Genomic DNA, 15,289 nt, shown 5'->3' on the forward strand with positions numbered 1-15,289 from the left:
CTTATCCACTCTGCCAATCTGCTAGGGACCATCCTAAAACTTGTGCTGGTCAGACATGGGGCCTGACGTCTTGTGCCTATGGCCCTGTAAAGATGAGCAAGTTCAGATAACAGTAAACGTGGGTCTAAAATCAGTGCAAACTTGCATGGTGGCTGAACAAGCCCAGCCTACCTCTGGCAGGCTCCGTAGGTTGGGATGCTTGCAGTGAAATCCAGGCACCTGCAGCTTTGCTGCTCGGGGTCCTGAGCATGCCCTTGGCTGCAGTCCCGGCATCACGTAGAGATGTATGTATATGTATACAGCGAGTCTGCAAAGCTCCTGTGACAGCCCCTGCTTAAGGGGCAGGGGAAGTTTCCTAGAGGAAAGGGGTTGATGGAGATCTTTTGGCTCCATGCTGTATTGATTGAGCGTCTGCGCTGGAGTCACCCTTTCCATGGTGCTACTAGGAAATGTAGCTTTTCTGGTCCGTGTGTGGGACAAAGCCCCTTAGTGGAGATAAACCATATCAGCGTAAGCTCAGAAATTCTCCTGCCTCCTTTCCAGGAATAGCTTCACACGAGGAGGATGGGTCCCAGGGGCTTGTGCCCAGCCCCCTCCCCGTTAGCACCCTGTGGTGTCACATACACATTCCCGGTCACAGGACGGGACGCAGATTGTGCGGCTGCCAGCCTCCTTCCCCCGGCACGTACACATCAACTGCAGCCAGGTCAGCCTTGTGGCTGTCCTACACTTTCCATGCACTCCCGCCATTTCCTTTATGCTAATAAAGCTGTTTCTGGCAGTAAACGGGCTACACACCCAACCTGGGTTGAAAAACATCCCTGTTGCTTTGCACTCGACAAGCTATTCTTCTCCCAGTGCGTTTCCATCACGAGACACAGCTCCCCGTGGCACCCAGCCAGTGACCTGAGCTATCTCGGGCCGTGGTGTCAGACACCGGAGACACAACAGGGCTTCAGACGCCGGGAGCAGGACCTCACAAACAGGTCAGCCTGCCCCAAATGCACTGCAGCAATACTGAGGCTGCGCTGCCTGTCCCCCTTGTCTTTACTGCTGCTGCCGATCCTGCCTGGCTCCAAGTGGCATCAAGGAGCAAGTGCCGGGGACCACGCAATTAATCCTGTGGTCTGTCTCTAGGTCATCTCGGTGGGAGAAAGGGATTGGGCTCCAGCAGCAAATTGTGTTGAATATTCAGCACATTCGCATGAAGTTTGTGGCACTCTTCATGCTTGCATCTCCCTGTGGGGATAGTGTGAGGAAGGAGACGAGAAGTTTCCAGTCCTGTCATGGTCATGGAACAGGTATCTCTGCTTTCTGGGGACTGGCTGAAGCACAGACAGCGTCTTAAGTATGTAATGTCTGTGTGGCACTGTAGCTTAATAAGGACACTCAAATAGTCACACCACATGCTTTCAGACCAGGGGTATTTTTGTCACGAGTCCCATTTATTCTGCCAGCTAACCAAAACCGGTCCCGTAGGTTATGAGGAACAGAAAGCAGTGGAGCCAGTGTTTCTTTGATGTGGACTTGCCTGCCTTATAATGTCTTTTTCCTGAAGGTGCATGGGATCCGAGCATGTCCTCCTCCTTCCTGGACTCATTGTTTTCAGTTTTGCTCAAGGGTGCATCCTTGATCGTTTGGGCTGTGCAGGGCTCAGTGCTCACCGTCTGTGCTTCTTTTCGTACTGAGCACACACATGCACACAGACACACACACACATCTATACACGAGCACCAGGCTCACAACACACATCATCAGCAAAGCTCCTCTGGCCAAATCCTTCAGATGCCTGCGTGCTTGTGCACTGGTTCTTCATTTAAGAGGATGATATATGTTAGCTCTCACCTTGTGCTTAAATGAAATATGGCAGCAAGACCAAGGTTTGCTAAGGTCTGAGCAAGAAAAGTGAGAAGACAGACTGTGCAAGGGCACGGCACCTGGAGAGTACAGGTAAGTGGGAGGACTGTTAAATTTCATGCAGGTGTGCTGGCAAAGTCAGGAAAGCCAGCTGGAACTAAGTAAAAGAGAAGAGAAATCCCAATCAGCCCCTTATATCCAAGAAACTAATAAATGAGCATTAATGAACACGACAGTCACAACAATGCAACCTCCTCAGCCAGCACACAGATCTCTCCCTCCCCTGTGATCAGAGGCACGACAAGTCCATCTCCAGTCCTGTGACTTCTATAAAATCCTTATCCAAATGTCAGTAAAGGTGACCTTGTGGCTTTTTAAAGCGCTATTTTATAGTCACTTGGCTGCACTGTACCGAGGTCCTTTCCCAGCTTGGCTTCCATCCCCTGTAAACAAACAGACAGAAGAGACAGCCTCTGCCTTACCCCCAGCCCCGCAGAGGCCAAGCTGTGGCACACAGGGGCACCTTGGGGGCTCTCTTGGGCAAGGAAGACCCTGCTCCAGGGCATACCAGTGTGGCTGGAAGCTGGGCGGACAAGGCAATGTGTATTTGGGACGAGGAGGGTATTGGAGTATCTGCCCCTTCTGCCATGCCCCCAGAAAAGCAGCTCGTGCTAAGACAAGCAGCAGTTCAGTGGCCCTGAGCTGCCTGCAGGCTCACTTGGGTTTTGCCTGCCCAAATGCAAGCACAATTGCTGCGAGGTCAGTGGGGCCAGCCTAGGTGCAAAGCTATTCCACTTCATCTGAGGCCCTGGCTCGGGTAAGTGCCATGGGGCTGTGGGACTGGCCTGATGAATTTGGTGAGAGGAGGCTATTGCTGGTACCGCTGCCCTGCGACCCAGCAGCAGACATGGCCCCAAACCAGTTTTACAGTAACGACCTCAGGTATTAAAAATGAGCACAACATAGACAGCCTTGTCTAGGAATTTGTGAATTTATCCGGGCTATAGGGCTGAGAAGGGGGCTGTGACCACATAGCTATGCTGTTATTAGTATCCCAGACAGCTCCTTTAAAGCCGATCCTGGCATGTATATCATAGCTGCAGCCTTATGTCTGGAGAACAGCATAAAGAAAATGAAGCCTGTTCCTCTTCTTTGAGGAAAGCTCGGTATGAATGCAGCCTCTGAGTGCCTGATCCTATTTTAGATTCTCCTTACAGCAGATTCAAATGTTCCAGTGATAGAATAGCTTTGGCTGGAAGAGCTTCTAGATTACTAGCATTTAATTGTCTGTATCTCCATGCTTAACTTGTGGATCTCCTGTGGCTTTTCAGTGTGTGTAAGTAATGGTGCTTTAATTCAATGAAGTTTTTCTGTCTTCCCTAACATGTCCATCTGTTTCTGTCTTCAAGCTAAATTCCAGCACCCAAACCCTCACCAAAAGGGTGGAAAATTCCTGGAGCTGATACCCTCACTAAGATCTGGCATTGCTCTGCCCAGGGCTTGCACGACGGCAGTCTTGTCCTCTTGACTCTTGGTGAGCTTTGGGGTTATCTGGAGAGATAACTGATATGGTGTCAAAGCGGGTCTGCATCTTCTCACTCGCCTCTCAGCTGGATACACACATACAGGAATAGTCTGGTGCCCTTTGAGGGATGTAGTGTGTCATGGATTAACTGTGAGTTGGTTGGGGAGAAAGGAGGAAAAAAACAAACAAACAAACCAGCCGTCCAGTGTCCCTGCAGAGTCTGTGGGAGAGCCTGCACTGAGCTAAGGGCTTGTGCCAGACACGCTCAGGCAAGCTGTGCAGCGACAGAGGCAAAGCAGGCAGCGTGCGCCATGTGCCACTCCTCTCTGCGGGCAGATGGGTCTGCGGGGTCTGCGAGGAGGAATGGCAAATGAAACGCAGGTGGGAAGATGGAGGCACAACCCCCTGCCCAGACACCTAATCCCCAAGGCTGCTTATGGCCGTCAGTGCCTTCCGAAGAGTAATAGCATCATTCTGACAACTGCTTTGCTGTAGTGGGATGGAGGCAGTTTCCTAACACAAGCTGGTAATTGTGTGTTTTTGTATGGGAGGAAAGAGGGGCTCACAGTTTTCTCATGGTGCTAGCGCAGGATGCTTTCTCAGAGCTGGCCCATAAATCCTGGGGAAAAAACTTCTTGAGCACTTTGTTTTTGCCTTGATAATGGCACGTACTGCTAACCCAGCTAATCCCCCAGCTAATTGCAGCATGTCACGTTTAAGCTTTTGTCCCTGTGTCTTCTGGCATGTTCCCTCTACAGCTGAAATGATCCCTCAGTGCATAAAACCATTCCTTTCCAGTTGAAATCCTCTCTCCCATAATGGAGTTCTTTGTAACAGTCACAAATTGCAAGCTCATAACAACATGAATGATTAGAAAATAATCTTCAACATATTTCCTCCTATGTTTTTTTTTTCTAGTTCAGCCATCCTGTATCTTCCTTGTCTGTTTTAGATCAGAAACTTGTTGGCTGTTTGCGAGTGTCATCCGGGACAAACTCTGTTCTGATGTTCAATGCTAATTAAGAACTGTTTCATCCAATTTAAAACTATCACTCTATAAAATGTCCTGTATGAAAGAACACTTCTAACAATATGTCAGTGTTATTTTCTATACTGACTTCACCCTAGACTTTAGATAGAGACCCACCTGTGCTTTCCATCTACAGTGCTGTGCAATTATTCCCATTTTACAGAGGGTAAACTGAGGCAGAGCTGGGCACCAGCACATCCCCTATTTCATGCTTTGGTCATTCAGCTGTCCTTTAGGCCAGGCTGCAGACTACAACACAGGATGTTGGTGAGCTTCTTGTGTAGGAAGAGATGTGAAGTTGTGCCATATGCCAGAAAGCAGTTCTTGCTTTGATGTGGTGTCTTTTCAGCAGCTGACAAAGGACATCCTGTATGTAGATGTTCAGCTGAAACGGTGGTGTGGTGCAAACACCCAGACAGATTGCAGATGCTGTATACAAAGCAAAGCAGTGTAAAGTCCTTTGGGCTGAACTTGGAATGAAGTGCTCTGGAGGTTAACGCACTATGGTATCACTTGGGGCACTGCTAATCTTCTCACTTCCACAGCAAAAGGCCCTGGACCAAGATCATAAAGGAATTAAATATCTGAAACAGGTTACTGGCAGAAATGAGGCCCCTAAATCCAAGTGTATGAACCTTAAATCCTCCCACATAATTCTTTACATGCTTACATTTTCATCAGTAAAAACCCTGTTGGTTTCTGACATTCTGCTTCTGCTATGTCCTGATCTTCTACCAGCTTGGGTGGGGCTAAGCCAGTGTTCTTCTGCCTAAATTCATTTATGATCCTCAGATGTGACCTTCCTCTGCCTAATCTAGCAGAATCCAGTCATACTTTGCCTACATCTGACCTCCAAAAAAAACCGCTGTTCCAGCCACTCCCATCCAGCAGTGTGGTCAGTGAAGAAGGCTGAGGTGTGTGTCTTTCATCACACAGAGCACTCTGCCAGCTCTGGTCTTTTAAGAATGAGCTGTGCCTCACAGTCGATGTTGAAAAGGGCTTGCCTTTGGGAGAGCAGGTATGGGTGATGAATTCCAGCCCAGGGATGCTCAGGCTCTGAGGGAGTAGCCTTCGGAGAGGTTTTGTTTGTTTGTTTGTTTGAGCTACGTTGCAACTTCTCCTCCTACCTCATTGACGGTAACATCTGGATCTACCCGCACTCACAGTTCTCTATGGAAGAGAGCAACAGGAGAAGAGCGTTTTCTTTCTTTACTGCTTTGCTCGGAGCCTTGCTTGCAGCTGTGCCTGCCTGGAAGGAAGTCACAGATCTCATGCACAATGGTCAAGAAACATTTCCTCTCATAACATCACCATGCCCACGTTCATTCACACAGTGGCTCAGAACAGAGACAATTTCCGTACCAATCCTGCTGGCAGCATGCAGTAGGGAAAAACAGATGGAAATGGAAGTAACGCTTTTTTCTTTTCCACCTACAGTAAGCTTGGAGATAGACAAACCTTTTGTCTCGATACTGCAGCCATCTCACCAGTAAAGGGGTTAATTACTTCTGTGGAGGAAAAAAAGTGCATTAGGGCCTCTCAACGTTAGAAATAGACCAAAACAGAGTAAGTGAATGCTGCAGAGTACATCATCCTTTCAAGCACTGGAGTTGGTGAGATAAGAGATAATATTTACTTGAGAGTATATATTAAGAGAGAGAGAGAGAGAGCATACATCTCTTGTATCTTGAGGGCAGAGCATCTTAGAAATAAATTTAAAGTATTATCTTTCTTCGGACATTTGATTTTATTCCTGTTGGGAGTGCTTAGCTTACAATTAATTCTGTGATGAGAGAGTGCGTGTGGGGGTGTGTGTATGTATGTACGGCACAAAGCCTATAGTTAGTACACAGAACTAAATGTTTTGTTCTGCAGCCCCAAAGGTACACAGCCTCTCAACATTCATTAATTTCAGTGGGTGTGAGACCTTTCAGAGACCAGGATGCTAACAGCAAATTCTTTGCCACAGGCTTGGGACCACTCATTTCATTCTGCTCATGATGCAGTAGAAAGCTGGAAACCGGCTCTGCATCTATTCATCAGCTGCAGTATGAACCCCTTTTATTACTGCCTTTTGTGGCGATAGCAGTGATCTATTTAAAGTGCTAAGCCTTCACACTGCAATTCCCTGCAGCAGATGTAGTAGAAGCAGATACCCATGGAAGGGAGGCAAAATGAACTCGTCGTCTTGCTGCTCAAAGGCCAGGCTCCATCGCAGTCACTGACAGTTGCCCAGCTCCTGGCACTTGAAGATGGGTTTTGGTTCCTTCTCCGGTGGTTTGGGGCTTGGAGGGAGGGAAGGTTTCTTGGGGAACTTATGCTGCAATTTATATTCCCTGCTTCATATTCATTCACTCTCTTTCACTTCCCCCCCTTAGAGGGCATTCAAGGAGAAGGAGACGCTTCTGGTCTTGTGACCTATCTCTGCATCCTCGGAGACGTCATGGCTAAATCCACGTGGCATGACTGCCAGCCTGAGCCCTAAGTTAACACCAGCAAACTCATTCTCAGCTCAGCAGTTGGTCCTTAAGCATGAACTTTAAAGCTGCACGGGTGGGTAAATACTGCAAGAAACCAAGGGCCTCAGACAGATCCTTTTATAGGAGAAACTGCTGAGACGTTTCATTGTTTTTTTCTTTACCAACCATTTTGTTAACTTTGGTCCTCTGCACTAGACTGATCGCTGTCAGAGCTTGCCAAGTGCAGGGTTTCTCTGCTTGGACAATAGCCTGGCAGAATACCATGGAGAGCTATTAAGAACTCTGGATAGTAAAGGCTTGGCTACGAATTCCCATTTAAACCAAGGCTCATGTTCATCAGAATTGTTGCCTGCTAAGCTTTTCTCATTGGGGTGGGAATGGAGCAAATGGAGGAAAGAGCAAAAGTGGCACTAGGTATGTGCTCTGTGAAGGCAGAGTGGTGTCCTCAGTGGTTTGTCCTTACTGTGTCTCCTCTCCCCACTGTCTTGTCACTCTGCTTTTCTACTCTGCCCATCTTACCAGGGCCTGCATGAATGAAATGATCTCACTCTCAAACAGGAAACAAGAAATAAAGAATTAAACCACCATACACACTACTATAAAGTACCACCGCATCACGTCTGCAGTCTTGTTCCTGTAGACCACATAGTGACATGGCTGTTATAAAAACAAACAAAATTTATGCTCGCTAAGAAAAGGTTCCTGAAAGGCACATCCACCCCATGAAGACCTTTTTACATTTTCAAAGGGAAAAAAAAGCATGGCTGAGAATCAACTATTTAAGCCCATAGCAACAGCAGGGTATTTTTGTTTGGGAGAGGTGTAGGCGACAGGGAAGAAGCATAGCTATTTTCCTCCCAGGGTATATTCTGTATCTGGGTTTTGCTAGTCCAAAGGGGCTTCTGCAGTCTTTTACCAAGCTTTATCTGGCTAATGCCTGGAGATATGAGCTCCTGTTAGTATGATGCAACCAGACTGAAGTGCCACCCTGGGCCAGCTGTCCTGTTGCTGCCACGTTGTTGGATATGATGCCCACCATGGTGTTAGAGGGGGCCATGCAGTTCCCAAACAACAGGTTAAGATCGTGGGGTGCTCAGAGGGGAGGCTGAGGTCACACGATGCCCAGTGTTGCTCCACTTCTTGAGTTGCAGACTGTTGTCTCCTAAGAAAATTCCTTTTTACTGAGTAATTAATACGATGCCTCAGTACAGCCTGAACTAGTTGTCATGGCATCACTTGTTTGTTGTTGTTTTTTGTTTGTTTGTTTGTTTTTCTCCCCCTTCTCCCCCAGAATATATCTGAATAATTGGGATTTGGCCTATGACAGAGACAGGAATGGGAAACATATTTGCCCACCCAAGCTTCAGAGAAAGCTTATGAATGATGTACCAAACGTTAGTCAAGTAGCAGTTTGAGTCACACCTGGCACCACAGCACAGCTGACTCAAGAAGCAGTCCTCTGGGACACTAAGCAAGGATAAATGAAAATAGAAAGAACTCTGGCAGTGAAATCTCCTTTCTTCTCTTTGTTTCTTTGGGATGTTGTCAGCTGCATTACTGAAGGAGATACTGTTTGGCCTAAGTACAAGGGACCTCTTGCTCCCGACCCCCCAGGTAAACCCCAAAGTCCTTTTCAAACCAAGACAGCTATTAAGATGGGACTTCTGGTTCATATTCTTGCTCCCACTGTTACTGTCCAACGTCCCAAGACAGCTGCTAGCACAAAAACATCAAACCAGAACTTACGCTGGAATGAGAAGCGGGGTGAGGGGAAGGAAGTTTGGATCTTCCGTTTCAACCTGCTCCTTGACCACAGACATAGCAGAGGGCTATGCAGGTCCGCGTTCAGATGACTGGCTGCATAATTTCATTATACAGCATCTTTTCTAGCCTCCCACAAGGCATCATTTGTCTGTCAAGGAAAGAAACATCATCCCTCCTCAATGAAGGGCCTTTGATTTGTTTGAAGAATTGCTTTTATTATATACAATTAGTGGAGGGCTGACAGTGTGTTTGGACAAGGTACGAGACACAAAGGATAAACAGTCCCTGCTCCACAGAGACAAAGACAACTTTGTTGAGCCAGCTTGTTCTTGCCAGTGAGGCCTGCACCATGACCTTTTCCCAATGAGGTAAGAGTAATCTGCTAGTAATGCTCCAGGGGCTTAACTCCACACAAACGAGAAAAAAGGTAAAATTAAATGAGATGAGCATGACTGTCATTCCCTAAGCTATCCTTCTGCTTTCTGCTGGGCATTCACTTTTGCATGGACAAAACTGCTGCAGAAGGCCATGTGCAGTTTTGAAAAGCAACTTCTAATGTTCCTTAGGAAAGTTGGGTGTAAGCACAGACTGCCTGAAATGCAGGTGTTGGTTTCCACCATTTCTCTTGTAGGTGTAATGTGCTCCAGGAAAGGCCATTCACTTCAGCGACAGACAGACTTTGGCTCATTTCTTTCCAAATGCTATGTCCTGTTGCTCAAGGTAATGTGACTTTATTTCATTACATTACCACATATACTTGTCATTGCTTTAAACTGTAGAGAAGCAACACCATTCAGACACAAAATACACTCAAATGGATCTGCCCGTCCTTCATACAACTCCTTTGAGTGGTCATAAAAGACAACACTATCTGTAGGAATAGGCACCATAACACAAAGGACTTCAAAGACTGATTCAGCTAGGTAGGTGTCAGAAGAGGCAGCCTGAAGTGGTTAGAAGAAGCAGCCAAAGAAGGGACGTGAAGATTGCAATAATACTGAATTCAGGTATTCAGTTGCTGATAAAAAGAAAAAAACAACCAAACAAAAAAAACCAAGCATAGCACATTGAACATTAGTTTATTAAGGGCTCAACTCAATGTTTGTGGAGGAAAATTCTTTAGCCACACTGTACTGAAGGACAGACAAGATGACCTCAGACTTTACAGATGATCTCTACTGCTTTCTAAAGAAAGCAAAACAAAACAAAACAACCTGTTTGTTCTAGTTTAAGACACGAAGTGCCACTATAGCACTTAGTGACTGGCATTTGAGTTATCCTAAAGGGGACAAAGCATCGGATTTAGACAAAGCAGGATATGTGGAGCAGCTCCTTATGTTTTCAAAACATGATAATGTGACTATGAGATGTGGGATGCAGGAATATAAACATGTCCAAAGAGATGTGATATACTAAGACATGAGGTTCATACCTAGCTATGCCAGAATGTGCATGTATGTCCACTATGCAGCACAAAGCACAAGCGTTTGTATAAAAGATCCTACCAAGATTTGTCCAGGATACGTTTGCACTGATGTGAACCCAGACTTGGATGATGGTTTGATAGCAAGCTGCTTTCCAGTACAAGGTAGTATTTTCTTAGACAGAAACAGCAGCACCACCTGAGGAACATATGGACAGGAGGGAATTTGCCTTCCCTTAAGAATTTGAAACAAACTTCTAAGGAGAACAGATGAAAGAAAACTGAATGCAAGAGTTTATTTTCCGTAGGTCATTACCCCTCTCATGTTCATTTCGGAGTCACAATAAATTTGTTTGCCAACTCTGGCTTGACTACATCGGCATCTTTGAAGAAAAGGACTAGAAAGGAAATCCAAAGAAGACACCTGCACTTGTAAGGTACACCAAAGGTGCCAGGGCATGGCTGCTTAGTCATACATAGCGTTCTTGGTTGATACCATCACGGCTGACTTGCTTCCACTCAGTAGATACGATGGGTTGAATTGCCACATTCCTAGAGAAGTCAAACAGAATTAAACCACTCCCTAGGAAGAAAAACTTTCAAACACAGGCAGTCCCACTCTCAGCCTTGATTCATTGCACCGAGTCCAATGACTAAGATCGTCAAGAACAATTCATTCAGAAATGGATGTACTGGACCTATCTTTCAGTTCTGCTCCTGCACTTCAGGACTGTTTAGAACAAAGCCTAAGAGTTCATTTTCACGAGGAGAGAGAGGGACGAGACGGACAGAGCCTGCCCACCGCCCGAGGTGGGGAGGCGCCGCAAGATGGCGTCCTGCCGCCTCGCCGCCCGCCACAGCCTCAGCCGCTGAGGGGGGAGCCATGGCAGCCTCGGAGGGGCCTGCAGCGGGCCCAGGCAAGAGCTCGACCCGCAGACCCGCAGCACCCAGCGGGCTTCACAGCCTGTCATCACATTTTTTATTTTATTACTTTTTTTTTTCTTTTTCCAGAGGCAGATTGTGAGAGATGTCATCTGAGCTGCCACGCCGATATTCAGCTTGGTGAAGCTGCACTGAATTTCCCGTCCTGCCACACACTTGCCCTGTGGCTGGGTCTCTTCCTGGTCTTTTGCAACACTGGTGATGCTTCTGTGCAGTGTAAAGCTGTCTTGACTGTGTGATGTCATGTAGTGAAATAATGTCACATTTCCGTGTGCAACAGGACATGGTGTTTGGAAGAAAATGAGCTAAAGTCCGTGCCCGCCTCTCACCCTAGTCAGCTGCAGCTGCCTAAATGTGGCATGTCATGCTCGAGGGCTAGAAAGGATGGGGATCATCACTTCAGCACTCACTGCAGAATAGTAACACAGGTATTTGGGATGGACAAGCCCAGAAGAAAGATGTGGCACCCGAACGCCCCAGCCATCCAGACCTACCCAGCACACATCTGCTCCCAGCACCTTTGCCTTTCTCTCTCCATGCATCCTGTTGCCTTTACCACCTCCAAGTAATGCTCATGTATGAGGTATATGGGTATCTCTGCTGGGAAAAAAGATCTGCTTTGCAAACTCAGCATTTTTTCCTCGTTAGAAGTCATTTAAATTTGATGCAGGGACTGTACTTTCTAAGTGGTATAAATTACATCATTGCACTATCTCCTCCTATCTTAAAATTTTTGCTTATCTCATCTTTTGGCTTATCTTTAGCATCCTTAACAGCACTGGAAAGCTTGCAGGGCCTGCTTTTGAGGTTTTCTGAACCTCTGCAGGTTTCCTTAAAAATAGATCTCACGTCCACTGAATTACAATAGCACAAAAGGCTTGTGGACAAGAGATAGAGTAGAAAAAAAAATGGTAGCTTTTCTGCTACTAAAAGCAACAAAACCAAATAGTGGAGACGGCTCTTTCTAAGTAGAGGCTTTGGTGTATAGGAGTTTACTAACTCAGTTAAGAATAAAACAATTGACTGACAGAAGAAGTCAATAGAATAGTAATTAAAAAAAGTTTATAAACTGCAGGAGACAAAATGATTTTGGAAACATTTTCCCTTAATTGGACATCTATTTCTGCATGGAGTCATTTGTGTACAGAATCCAGCCGTATGGCTTTTGTTTGACAGTGAAATGATCAGTTCCTCAAAGTGTGAATCTCACGTGGGAGAGCCTTATCACAGCTTTGAAAAGGACTCCTGCCCTAGCAAGGCTTTGTCAGCAATTTCAGAATGTGAAGATACAATCTCTGTTGTAATGCTTAATTTTATATCATCAGATAATAGCCTTTTAATGGTAGCAGAGGTTTTGTGGGTTGTAGTGAGAGCCCCAAGGAGGGGGTGGACTCCCATGTGCCAGGTGCTGCAAAGGGATCTATAGCAGAGGATCTGTTGCTTTTACAGATGTTACAGGAAAGTCAAGTTGAGGTGGATCTGGGTATAGGCAAAACAGAGCTGCCTTGAGCAGCAGTCTGATGGAGAGATGTCAGGCAGCACCACCTCTGCTGCTGACCGTGAGGGTGAGGCTGGCTGGGGCTCCCCCAAAGTTTGGTGTGGGTGGTGATGACTAATGGTAGGAAGAACAGCTCCTGCCCCTACTGCTTTTTTTTTTTTTTTTTTTTTTTTTCCCTGACTGACTGTAGGAGCATCTACCCCGACCCTTAAGAGCTCTCTCTCCCAACCTTCCTTCTCATTTCACTGCCTCTCTCCTTAATTCTTCCCTTTCCACAGTGAAATTGACCTGTCCAGGCTCCCCATCCCACAGATGGCAAAGTTCAGGAGGCTCAAGTGACAGGGATCTTTTAAAAGTCCTGTCCAACACAATCATAGGGTTCTTAACACCAGGCATAACCCCTGTTGTCTGACATCTAGGTATCTCTTGGGACTGGTGTTTGGGGTCTCCTGTACCCTTTTGTAAACATTTCTAAGCCTTTCAGTGATTATCTCAGCAATATTAATAGCCTAGTTTTGCAGAAGATGGAACTCATACCATACAATTGATCTCTGTCCTGTTGCAGACAGGACGTTCCCCTTCTTGCTGCAAAAGTCCTGTCTCAAGTGCACTGAATAACCACTAAGCAACACAGATGTTTCTGACACACCCCGGTCTGAGGCATAAAATCCTGTTTTTTGTCTTCAACCAGGTTTCTTTTGGAACTCCCCACAGCCCACCTCCCAACTCTACAGTAACTAAATAAGCCCTTTCACAGGACGGTGACCACAGCTCCTATCCCAGGCATACTCAAGCTTTGGAGAGATTCTAGTTCAGATCTCTGCAGCTCAGCACCATTTCTAGCCATGGGATGTCACCTCTCCTTAGACCAACTTTCAGCAAAATCCTCTTGCATTGAGTTTCTGAGATGTTGGCTGTCAACACACAGACATGAAAATCAGCCTCCCCCCTCCCTTCTCCTTCCTTCCCTGCCTCACTGTTCTACTGCAGAGTCTCTTGGACTCCTGCCACGTGGAGCTAATCCCATAAAGACGACCAAGCTCTCTCTGCCACACTGATATTGATCACCTGCCTTCACAGGGACCCCCCCCCAAGTAACATAATTTCCCAGTATATATCCCCACCCCCTGACCCTGAACCATTTAATTGCCAAGACATCACACAGTGCTCCTAAAGTCATCCTATGTTCTCTCTTTCCCTTTAGTAAATTAGACCATTTCTTTTTTACAAGCACTATAAGCAGCTATGAGTCTAAGATGTTTTTGTCTCCTCCCCCCACCTCCACCTACGTGGCACGAATTCTCAGGCTGTATTTCGCAGACTTGATTTGAAGTAAATTTCTTACTGCTGGCAGAATCTGCCTCCGCGCCCTTCCTGCTCATTTGGTGAGTGACACTAATCAGCGATGTGGGAGGTAGGGACAATATCAAGCATTGAGGGGATTGACAAGCCTCACTCAGAATTTACACGTACCCCAATAGGTATGTGAGTGTGAAATAAAGTGGTTCTATCAATCTGTTTGTATCACTGCCTATTGCTGCCTGCAGTTCTTCATTGAAATTAGTGGTTCACTGAGTGGAGAGAAGTAAACAAGGAAAAATTTTCCCCCAAAGCCCTATTTGGTGAGGGTTTTAGTTGTGTCAGCCTCCCCCCCCCCCCCCCCCCCCAGCAAATGCCTCTATATTATTAACAATATGTAATCGACATGAAATATCAGGCCCTGCTGGGCAGGGAAAGATACTTTGAATTATCTCAGCAGGAGGGCTGGCACTAATTTATTGCTGTTGTGCTTCAAGTATTTCTGATGCAAAAGATGAATGGAGCTGAAAGTTTGTAACTTGACTTGTTCAACTACATTTAGTCTTCTTGGGTAGCATCAGTAAGGTAATGTGAATTGGCATGAGACCCTTGAAGCATGGTTAGAGTCAGCAGCCTAGTCCTTCACTCCTTGTTTTCTTTTTAAGCATTCTTCCTTCCGTCCTCCCTACCACTTTTCTTTTCCCAGTCAAGAGACCTAGATGTAGAAATGTACTTGCTGTTTCTCCGCAGTCCCTTCCAAAAGGATGAGTTTCATGCCTATTCTAGTATTTTTTTTGCTGTTGTTTTTGTTTTTGTCTTTTTTTTTTTTCCTGTGAATTTGCCAGTGGACCATTCTGTAAAGAGAGGTAGAGCTGAAGAAAGCATCCACAGCTCTATTTGTTGAAGAGGTGTGAAGGAAGATGGTGTTTCACATGATGGGCAGATTAAAGCAGAGGTATTTACAGACTTGCTCTTTCTCTGGCAGTGAAACCAAGTGGAATGGGAGGGTCTGCAGACTCTCTATTAAACCTCATTACCCTCCAGAAGTGGGTGGCTGCCTGTAAGCTCCTTATAAAGAATTGTTCCTTGCCTGGGCTAAACTCCAGATGGCTTGAGGAAATTGTCTGGGGGAACCCTCTTGGTGTGGGCCAAAACTGTGACAGTGAATTTGCAGTTTAACAGAATGGGTGACTCAGTTCCAGAACCTAGGAACCATTTAATTTATTAATATAGTCATGTCCAAGATGCCTCTTGCCTTTGAGCATTTGATTTTGTAAACCCTCTAACACAACCTCTACCTCAAAGCCCTGTGTTGGGGTGGGAGGTGACAGTGGACCAGGGAAGAAGGAAGATAGAGGTAGGATATGCCCTGCTGGAGGGCAGCAAAAACCATCAGCAGCCAGAAGTTTCCCAAACAGTCTGTCTCTGTCTGCCAGTCTGAGGCTTGTGTTGCTTCACCTCCTTGCAGGAG

Source organism: Cygnus atratus, chromosome 1, assembly GCF_013377495.2.
Source record: "Cygnus atratus isolate AKBS03 ecotype Queensland, Australia chromosome 1, CAtr_DNAZoo_HiC_assembly, whole genome shotgun sequence".
Classification (NCBI taxonomy): Eukaryota; Metazoa; Chordata; class Aves; order Anseriformes; family Anatidae; genus Cygnus; species Cygnus atratus.